This window comes from Apis florea, unplaced genomic scaffold, assembly GCF_048593485.1.
Source record: "Apis florea isolate Af1SG1 unplaced genomic scaffold, ASM4859348v1 contig_2291_pilon, whole genome shotgun sequence".
NCBI classification, from domain to species: Eukaryota; Metazoa; Arthropoda; class Insecta; order Hymenoptera; family Apidae; genus Apis; species Apis florea.
In genome coordinates, this window is record NW_028256553.1 from 3690189 (window position 1) to 3701493 (window position 11305).

At 39.5% G+C, this 11305-nt stretch overlaps 1 non-coding gene across 1 annotated transcript; it reads left to right on the top strand.

Annotated features, from left to right (window-relative positions):
- The first annotated feature begins 308 nt into the window (after positions 1–308).
- TRNAF-GAA (transfer RNA phenylalanine (anticodon GAA)) lies at positions 309–381 on the top strand. The gene has a single exon. It is a non-coding gene; the product is annotated as a tRNA-Phe (tRNA).
- The last annotated feature ends 10924 nt before the right edge of the window (positions 382–11305 follow it).

The window sequence follows — 11305 nt, forward strand, 5'->3', positions numbered from 1 at the left end:
CCTACGGGAATGGAATGCTGCAACAACAGGGACGCGTGGATGAAGTCATCGCGGCAGCGAGGTTTATGAACGTCGAGCGTTGAAAGCTCTTGGAACCAAGTTCTGGAAGCTTTATGAGGGCTTATTTTAGAATAACGCGGTGATTCTACGGTGATTCGAAGGAAGACGAGCGATGAAAGAATGCTTTTTGCGCGAAAAAATTGGAGAAATACGAAGAGGCAGAGACGTAATCGTTATCGTTTAAATTTGAATTGTTAGAATTTTTTTTCTATCAAGATTTATATTGATTTTTCACTCAACACCCAACAGCCGAAATAGCTCAGTTGGGAGAGCGTTAGACTGAAGATCTAAATGTCCCCGGTTCAATCCCGGGTTTCGGCATCGGTGGTGCAATCGCTGTAATTAAATTGTGTTCATCTATTTTTTTTATTAAAACAAAGATCAATAGAATTACTTGTGAAAAATCATTGTGATAAAATAGATACAATTTTTTGACGTCTCAAACAGGAATAAAATCATCGTCATTGTCCAATAGTCGAGAAACGAGATTTTCATTTAGATCGCCTCCTTCATTTTCCACAATCGCACGATCGTTTAACATAATCCTTAGACACGTCTATTAACGTCCACGCGAGCTAATTACTCGAGCTTGCACCGTCCATCGCGTGCAAAAGGGGGCGAGGAAAGTCCGCGCGATTAACATGTGGTAACAGGTAAACCCGTTCGTACGCATGCGCGATCGATCACGTCTCTCTTGAACTCGTTCCCTCCTCTTCTTCCCCCTCCTTATCTCACCCGTTTCGTCTCACTTTTCTCATCCACCGTCCACGGTAGAAACTTATTTGGCCCTGGCCTGTAAACCGGAATGATATCAAGGGGATGGGGGGAGGGGGAGGAGGAGGAGGAGGAGGAGAGAAATTAATGAGTTTTTATTGGGAGCCCGACCATTCTTCGCCGTGCATCCATCCAGTATTATGGATGCAAATAGGATGTAATTTCATTAAGGGGACGTTACTTCGAATTACTTACGACCGCGCGTCGATCGGCCCCAACCCCCTTCCTCTTCCGCCCCATCTTCCTCTTCTTCCCTTTCCTCCTCCTCCTCTCCAATCTTGTTTACGCTCGTAATACAGTTATTTGCGATTTTAGCGGCCCCCATGTTGCGAATTATAATGTCCCCGGGAAAGATTGATACGAGGGCTTCTGGATACGTTGGTTGGTCTTGACAGGGTTGTTGAATTATCGATGGTAATCGAGCGTGGTGAACGATCTTGTAGGCTTTTCATTAATTTCGATCGATACGTGTTATTATCTACTTGATTTTTGCGTAAATGATTTTCTTTTTTTTTTTTTTTTTTTTTTTTTTAGGAGGAGACCGGTTTCATCTCCTTTTTGAAATTTTCTTCCCCTAGGACGTTGCAGTCCTTCCACTTTTATGAGTCAATCGATCGTGAGTTTATAAATTAGCAGTAATTTTATTTATCTTAAAAATTAACGTTTCACTGGCCAGCCAAACACGTAACACAGAACAATTATTTTATGTAATTATTGTCTTCGTTCCGGCTAAAGGGTAATATTGAATAACAAATAAAATAAAATAGAAACTTTAAAGTGAGAATTATTCGTGGATTGGATTCGAAGATATTTAATCTATGGTGAAGGGATTGAACAAACACGTGAAGTTGACAAGAGAGCAGGGAAGAAAAGCATTGGCGGGGCTCGAATAGGAACCGCCAATGCCGGCGGGCAATCGTACAGACGGATGGACATAACACGGGAGAACCAGTTCTCTCATTTCATTGCGTTCGTTGTCCGATAATGACGCATAGCACGGCACGCACATCTTGGCATGCGAACAAATATCACGAGAAGTTTTCCACCCACTGTTCCACCAGCCATTGAAATTTTCTCTTAATCTCGGTACTCTTGAAGAGACTCTGTGCAGAATGTTAACGTATTCCTGACTGTGCCTTTTTAGAGGATAACATTTTTTTAAAGACAGAGGCCAGAATAGACAAGTAAAGAAGTTTCTATTTTCAGAATACTGTGATTGTCGATGTTTGTAACGGTGATTGAAAAATCCAAGGAAAATTATCATTTAATTACTGTTTGTTATAATTACTTTCTATAGGATTGAAAAGATTAAAAAACTTATAAAGTAAATAATAGTTTTCATATAATTAATTGAAGTGATAATTTAAAAATATTTTCGAAAGATTTAGAAAACAGATTGTATGAATTACACAAATGACGAATCCCATAGGAGTTTACAATAAATAGATTTATAATGAAGAGATAAAGTAATTCGAAAGGAATTTAAAAATTTAAAAATTCATGTTAAATATAAGTTAAATCAAGTAATCTTGTTATGAATATAAATATACACATATCTGATAAAATATAATTAACGTATGATCATTATTGATGATCTTTTAATATTCTCTTTAATAACAATCTCAAGAATCGGTCAGGTACAAAGAATTTCTATTGAAATCAAGAAAAAGGCCAAAAAAGAGCATTCAAAATATTTTAATCTAATTAAAACAGATCTGATTACGAGGAAGAGACATATTCGCGTTTAAATTTTTTTTTTAAATTAACCTAATCGCGAAAAACATCTTCATCTTCGAGAGAAAATTATCAGAAAATAATTTAATAAAGTGATAAAGATTAATATTCGATAATGCAGGATGCATGTCTTTTGATAAAACAAAGATCCAGATAAATCCAACTATGCGATCAAGAATCTTTACTCGTTCAGCTTGCTCGAATATTATGCTATATCTCGTAGAATGTGTTCAGAACCTGTTATCTTTCACGATAATTGCCGTAAATATTTATGACATTGCCAAGGTAAATCTTATCCGCTCTATCAACAATAATAACAATAAAAACAATATGGACAAAAGTCGAGGAGTTTACGAGTTTTGCAATTAAGAAATAAGAAGAAGGTTTATCGAATGGATAATAATTACGATATATAAAACTGGCGCAGTTTATTAATCATAATAACATGATAACGAAATCATAAAAACGACTATGAAACGTTTTGAAACCGTCGCTTCGAATAATTTCCGCCTCCTTAAATGGATTTATCAACGAGATAACTGGTTCGATGGTATAATATTCGATACGTTTCGATACCAAAGCAGATTTTTTTTCTCTTTAATTTTAGAAACTAATTTTTTGCTCAATCTGAAACCGTTGTTATCACGTTACGAGTTTGATTGATATCGTAAATATTTGCAGAAGATATATCCGTATTGTTCGAGAGATAATTTAAACGTGCAGAGTAAGATTTTAAAATTATTTACAGTTAGGATTTTGAAATTGTGTATTGCTCTTTTTTTTTTTTTTTTTTTATTAATAGAAAATAAAATTATTCTGTTGTGTTAAAATAGTAACTTCTATATATATTTACACTTTTCCTCAAAATTCATAAACATTCATAAAAATTTCCTTTATAATTCTCCTTATATAGTTTTGATACATAGTTTTAATTTCAAATTTCCCTCTTTTTTACTAGAAACGATATTCAAGTATGCATCAAAAATAGAAACGACTTCTAAATAGTATTAGATTTTAAATGGTTTTCTACATTCTTTAAAAATTCCTGTTACATTAAAACCTCAATCAAAAGCAAAAACAAATTCTAAATGCAAAACTTATGCTTTTGCAAAACAATTCTTTCGCTTAATAAAATTAAAAATCAAAAAAACAGGAACGAGTTTCAAATGTACATTACCAAGACAAAGATTTCCTATAGTCTCAATTATCAAACTCTCCATTATTGTCATAAACAAAAACCTATACTTCCAATCGAAAGTATACAACTTCTAATAATTTTCTCTTCGTTCAAAAAAAGAAATCAAAAAACAAAAAAAAAAAAAAAATCGAAACGAAATTGGAAATTCCCAATCACCAAAAATTGCTCTCTCCGTTGTCGCAAGCAAAACGAAAACCATCGAAAACCTGAATTCCCAATCGCGCACCAACAAACCTCTCAAACACATCCGTCACGCGTTCCCTCGACAGCAGAACAAGCTCGAAAGAAAGAAAAAAAAAAACCGACGACAGCGTGTCCATTCTCCATTCCCCATTCTTAATTCCCTTTTACGGAAATGCAGATCATCCGGAATATTTTCCACCATGTCACGTTACGTCTTCCACTCTTCTTTCGTTGAAAAGCAACGACGATCTCTCCTCCGCGTTTTTCCATCATCGCTCGGCCATTCATCCCGCGGCCAAGTTCATCTCCATGACAATAATAGAGATATTTTTCTGCGGCGATGCTCGGACTCGAATTCGAGAAAGCGTCCCCTCCTCTCGGGACACGCACTCCTCGACCCAATGGCGAGAGCAACGGCGAGAATAGGAATTAGGAATTAGGCGTCTCCGGCAGACCCGCTGCCTCCCTGCCAGTGAAACTCTGCCGGTGGAAAGAATAAGAAAAAACGGTGAATGGTGGTCGGTGCGCATACCTGGACCCCAGAAACGTTCCTTCCTACAGCCAACACTAGGAATATCCGGGAAATTCCGGCGAGAAAACGCGGTTGGCATTGTTATGAAACGTTTGCGTCAGAATGTTGGGACGCACAGTGAAAACGAATTTTCTTGAAAATTTTGGAAAACGAAGGTGTTTAAATTAAATCGATGGAGGAGAATATTTTTTTAACAGATCGTGTTATCGTATATCATACGATGAGTACATCAAAAATATTATATTCTCCTATGGTAAATTTATTCTTAATTCTTAATAGATTAGCATCACAACTAAGTGGCAGCTAAGTGGATTCGTTTCGGGTAAACTGAATTTTTGAACTTGAAGGTGAAGAGGAATATGTTGTAACACTCGTAATTAATATCTTCCTCCTCAACTTTGAAATAAATTTCTACGGACAAACAATTGTCGCAATTGTGTATTGATTAAGACGATCGAAACTCACCCTGTTCCCCCACCGAAAGGGCGAATCTTCACATTTTCAAGTCCATCGGGAGCCACGATATCGAGCTGTTCTCCTCCACCAGGGATAATCGTCCCTCGATCGGCAAAGTCTATCGAGTCGAGAAATCGAGGGTCGATCTACGAATCACGTGGCGCAACATCGGACGTCTTCATCTGGTTACGCGTCCAAGCAAACTCGAGGCGACTCCTCTCCCTTTCTATCTCCTTTCCTCGATATCTCCTCCTCTCTTTCTCGGTTCGCACAACTCACGTCCAGGCAATCAGGTATGATTGGCTCGATCCACGCTTTCGCACTAACCACTTTATCAAAGCGCCCGTTCTAAATAAACCTGCATTTGATTACAGCCCGCGTGCCACCTTGTCGTTATCGTCCCTTATACCATCTCCTTCCTTCGCACCTACCGATCGAATCGTTTCACTTCACCGCCGAACGAATTATCTCGTCGTTTATCCGGCTGCAACCGATCATCGTCTCTCACGGTGAGACGAAACAAAACCGGTCGATCCTCTTCACGATTTATCGATCGTGCGCACAGTTTACATCGTTTTCAAACATTTCAAACCCCCACCACTTTTATCCCAACAAATAAGACTCGTGCGAACGAAGACTTTTCCAACTAACAATGACAGATCTGACAGACTGATCCCAGCACCACACACTCGGAACGAGCTCTCTACACTTTTCACCAATCAGCTCCGACTAAACCGATCCCTTCGAATCAATCTCTCTCTCTCTCTCTCCCCATTCCAACCGTCGTCGCGACACGTCCCGTCTATATCCTTGGCGAACCTTCGCGCAACCTTCACCCCTGTCACCTTCGAAAATGCTCGCGGGGCAAACACGAGATGAAACGCCACGCGGAATCACCTCTTGCGTGTGAAAACCAGACGATCGATCCAAGTGGTGGAGATCCCTCGAGGAACGTGGAACCGGTAGGAAGGTGGCCCTGTCTGGGGCTGTGCAGTTGGACGCAGCACACGACACCGTGGTGGATCGAAATAGTGTTCGTAGTGTTGGCTTGAAGCGCGTCGGAACACAACTGAAGCGGTAGGACCACCCAGTCGGTCGAGGGCCCCTGCCCCGTCCGGATACAGTTCCCTGAGTATACCGTGCAAGCTCTCCCACTACCGCCTTCTGCCTCCTCTCCGCCACGCTATACTCCCTGATTGAGCTGGACTCTAGCAGGTGCCTCAATGTCTTACTCCGGGGATGGAAGATTGCTTTGGCAAGGGAGGAAAGGAAGGAAGGAAGGAAGGAAGGAATCGAGGGAAGGAAGGAAGGAAGGAAGGAAGGAAGGAGTAGGTTGGTGGACTACCTCCTGAGGATCGTGTCTGATGGCTGATTGGAGAGGATGGCAGCGAGGTGGACGCCAGTGATGGAGAAACTCGGTATTTATTAGGGGGTTCCAGCGTCCTCATTTATCCCCCGTATACAATGATGAACCTGTGGATGGGAGCGAGACTTGAGTTCCCGGAGTTGATGAAAGGATTGGGCGCCGAGAGATTTGTACTTATGAGCCGAGCGGCCGATTTTTGCGTGATTTAAACGTAGTTTTCATGTCTCGTGGCCTCATTGGTTATGGGATGTTTATATATGCAAAAGATAAATTTTTTCAGCGTGGCAATTGAACATTTTTGAAATATGAAAAATTTATTAAAGTTTCGAGCATATGTTGTATTTTGTCTGTTATTACATATGTAAGATGTTACGAGGAATGAAGGAGAAGAAAAGGCACGAGATAATTAAGAGAGAATTATAAATTAGTCTTTTCTTTCTCCTTATATATATATATATTTCTTTTTCAAAATTCTCCTTTCATTATCGACTTCAAATTTTAGAAAATTTTTCTAACGCATACATTTTTCCTATCATTTTCATTTTCCATAGAATCTATACACACGTGCACCCAATAATCCAGAAAATTATTTCATTATCTAAATAACAATTAAAATTCCAAGATTATCGATCACAACATCAACTATTCCCATTATATAAAATACGCAACACCTTATCCCATAAACCTCGAATGCCACTCATTTAAAAAAACACCATTCGAACCATCGTCCTCAATTTACGAGCTTTAAAACTCAACCTATCTCGCTTCGCCACGATTTTCCATCGATTTCTCTCGTAGAACGCGACACATCGACGCGTAATTTCAACGAAAAAGAAAAAAAGAGAGAGAGAGAGAGAGAGAAAATTTGGAAGAAAGAAAGAACGATTAAAAAAAAAAATGACCAGCAATTAACGCAACGAATCACAATCCGATCTTATCGGCGGCGACGATCGTCTTAAACGATCTCGTCCCCGACCCCCCCTCAAACGTGGAAGATAACACAGAACGAATCTCGAGGATTTAAGGACTGTCATTAAGGCGCCTCACGGTGATGTCTCCCTTAATGGGTGTCGTTAAATTTGCATCGGAGCGCTTATCGTTGGACGGTCGTTCGTTCAGATTAAAACCAAAGCCGGAGGAAAAATCGCGTTTCTCGCCTCCGAGATTCTTACATTCGAGTTTAATTCGATTACGAGCCGGCGTGATCTAAATATCGCATTTCGAATCGACTTCGATCGACATACGTGGACACAAGATAAAATGTTTGCCGATAATTTGCAACTTTTCTTATCGCCACTCGATGAGCAATCGATTCCCGATTGGATTTAATTGCGTTTTCACGGAGCTCTTGTAAATTCTTCGTTGGTGGTGCTTGTGATCATATTTCGCGTGATAAAACGTACGATTATTTTGGAATGAATTCGTTTTTCTTTTTTTTTTTTTTTGGAATAATTAATTTTTTTTATTTGTCATCGATATTAATAATAAAAATATCTTCTCTTCGAATAATTTTCAAATCCAACTGGATGATTTGACGTATTTGCTATTGATTTATATGATTCAAACTCAGAATTTTATTATCAAATTTTAATACTGAAATCAGAAATTGATAAAGATTAAAATCATTTAAATATTATTAATGTTATTATAAACTATTGAAGAGATATTTGAAGACTAAATATAAAATATTTTCTTTTAATACATTGTATAATATTTCGTGTAAATAATTTCCATTTTGAATAAATAAATTAATTAAAATTTTCTGTGTAAATTCGACAGACACAGCACTAAAAATCTAAAAAGAAACGAATACTAATTCCGAATGACAAATTGCTTGTACTTTGGTAGCGCAGAGAGTTCATTAATTATTTATCGTTCTTCGTATACATATTGAATTTCAATTGAAGATCATGAATGTGGCAATTCCCATCAAATGGTGAGTAGAATATTTCCCTATGTAATTACGTTTCTTTCAAGAGAGAAATCCTTAATTGAATTATTTATCCGAAGCGGGAATTCAACAAGTTAAATCGTTAATCGCAACACTTCCATTCATAATTTTATTTAATCGTTCTTTTGACCTTTTCAACAGCTAATGACGATCTTTGATTGATTAAATCGCATCTTGATTAAATCGATAATGCAGCACCTGTATAAATTATTGTACAATCTTTTTTTCACGATTCTTTGTCAATTTATTTTTATTTCAATTTTAAATGTTATTTTGAATAACGTTAACATTAACACTACCATTGAAAACAGAATTTAAATGGAAAAATATTATTAATTATGCTATTACTTCTCGTTTATTTTCTTTATTGTGCGAAACATTTCACGTTGAGTTAGTTATATACTAAAAAATAAAATTCGAGAATTAATATTAATTCAAAATATATATATGCAATATCTATTTTTCATTCTCTCTGAAGAAATTTTAATCCCAAGATAGAAAAAGAAATCTTTTACACAAATTATATTTATGATTTTTTTTTTTTTTTTCAAATATCTCGATTCTCATCGCAAAATCGATATTTCTGAAAATTTGAGAAATTTAAATAATAAATTGAGATGAATATTTCAAAAAAGCCAATAATTTAAAAATATTCACATTGTTTTTCACAATATTTTTATAACGAATATTCGATAATGTACTAAAATTTTAAATCTATTTTACTAATTATTTAACAAAATATTACAACATCTTTTCTAAAAAAATAAATCTCACCAACATCAAACCAGAGAAACCATTCTCCTTCCCACAGAAGGAACTCATAACCTCACTCTTCTAACAGATAGAAAGCGCCACACGTTCTCATAAACAGCAAATTGCTCGCGAGCGGACAACTCGATATTTCTCCACATCAAGTATCTGTCGCATATCTGTACAGGGGAACCCATCAAAAACGGCGGCGCGCATAAAAGCACGAGGCTCGGGCACCGTTCCCAATGGTAAATCACGCCACACCCCCATAGAGGTCGCCTCGATGAAGGCCTTAGTCTGAGCGCGTGCACGAGCATGCGCGTTAACCGCGCTCCACGAGAGCCAGCTTTTCCACAATCTCGATCGGACCCGTGTGCAATTTTGTGCGCGACTTACGTGCATGAGCGCGAGATTTAAGTATATACCTGCTTACGACGGGGGTAATTCCACGTCGTCGTACCGCCATAAAGCCACGGTGTGCAGAGTTCACGGTTATGGGGGTCTCCTCCCTTCCCTAACCTAACCTCTACCCACTTCTCAAAGTGCAGCACGCGCGCGTCTTCTTTTCGCCCGAGAAGTCGTCTCTTTTCCACCTTGACTCGGTTTCCGGCTCTTTTTCGTCTCTCTCGTCCCCGTCGCATGGGTCTTACGAGGCTTTACGGTCAGAGTCATGGGATCGTGGACTGGCCGGATCCTATGATCGATGGGGCTTTGGCTTAACCCCCTTGGACTGGACCGTGTTGCCTCTGGTCGCACACGTATACACACTTTTTACTCGATCACTCTTTATTTCTTCCTTCGTGTTTTCCCTTGGATCCTCTCGCGAATCCCTTACGGTATGCCCACCTTTCGATGGTTTATTGCGACGCACGCGGAGCATTCAACAACGCCACCTAGCAGAGCTGATGGGGATTCTTCTGGTGATTCATGCGGCCATGTTGGGACCAAGCTGAGCTTGAGATATTCGCGATTAGCGCGAGGTGCCTGTGGAGGACGTATGGCGAGGGTTGATGGCTGCTTAAGAGCTTGGATCGTTGAAATGGCGGCGAAGCAGTCAGGGATGATGACTCGTGGAATCTTGTGGTGATAATGCGAGTCAATTTCGTATATACATTGTAAATAGTATATACTGAATTTTGCGTTTCAAATGATTATTAATGTTTGATGTTTCTTTTATGCGTTTTATATTATATTCTTAGTATTGTTATTTTATTCCAATCTCATATTCGATATATTTAATTCGATTTCTTAATGTTCTGGCCAATTATGAAAATACATGTGACATACAAAATAGGTATGTCAGTATGTAATAATCATCTTCTCGTGGATCTAAATTCTCGTTAACCCTAAATTTTCTCAAAGTTATTTAAAATCCCGAACTTAAAAAAAAAGAAGAATAAAGTCAATATTACTATAATTTATCTTATAATCTCTCCCATCCCCTAAGAATGGAAACAAAGCCAATAACATTTCTCGAACCACCCCTAAACTTACCAATCCAGCTGGCCCCAATATCCATTTTTCCTATCCCGAAACGGCGCCTTCGATTCGAAAAAACAGCAAACACACATCGGGCTACCGCCGATGGGTGGAAGCCGCGAGCAACGAGAGAAGTCATCATTGCGGGGCAATCGTTCGAACTAATTGTACGATTTCGTTACGATTCCGTGCCGATTCCCTGGTGCGTGGCTGTGCCCCTCGCAGCCCCTAATAATATGTGAGATCGTCGAGATCGTGATGGGATCGAAGGGATTATTACGCTCCTCTCCACCATGAGAGGTGGGCCTGCGTGGGGCAGGGAAAGGCGGACGATGTGGAGGGGAGGGGGTGGGACGAGGGATCGAGATAAAAGCAGGAAGAGGCCGCGGCCACGAGGGGAACGAGAGGGTTAAACAGCGGTTTCGTTCGAGCGACGAGGATGAAGGGTGGTGGGGAGGGGGCCGAGTGAGAGATTTGAGAGTAAAAGAGGCAGATAGGCGGATACCCGGGCCCCAGAGAGGATAATTGAGTTATTACTGCAATTGTAGACCACCTTGGAGGGCCCCGGAACGACCATAACAGGTTCTGAAAATCGCATTCGTATCTGCCTACGATTCTCCGGCTCTTTAGCGATAAAGGATTATCGTGTGGGGATGCGCAGGCGCGTACGCGACCACGATTACGCGGGGAACCACCGGCGGACGGCGATGGCCACCGTGCCTACTTCTAACCTTCTGGACCTTCCCTCGTGGGAATTTCGCGTTTGATGGGAAGAATTGATTGTGTTTGAGAGGATGCAAGTATGGTTAGACGCTGAAGTAT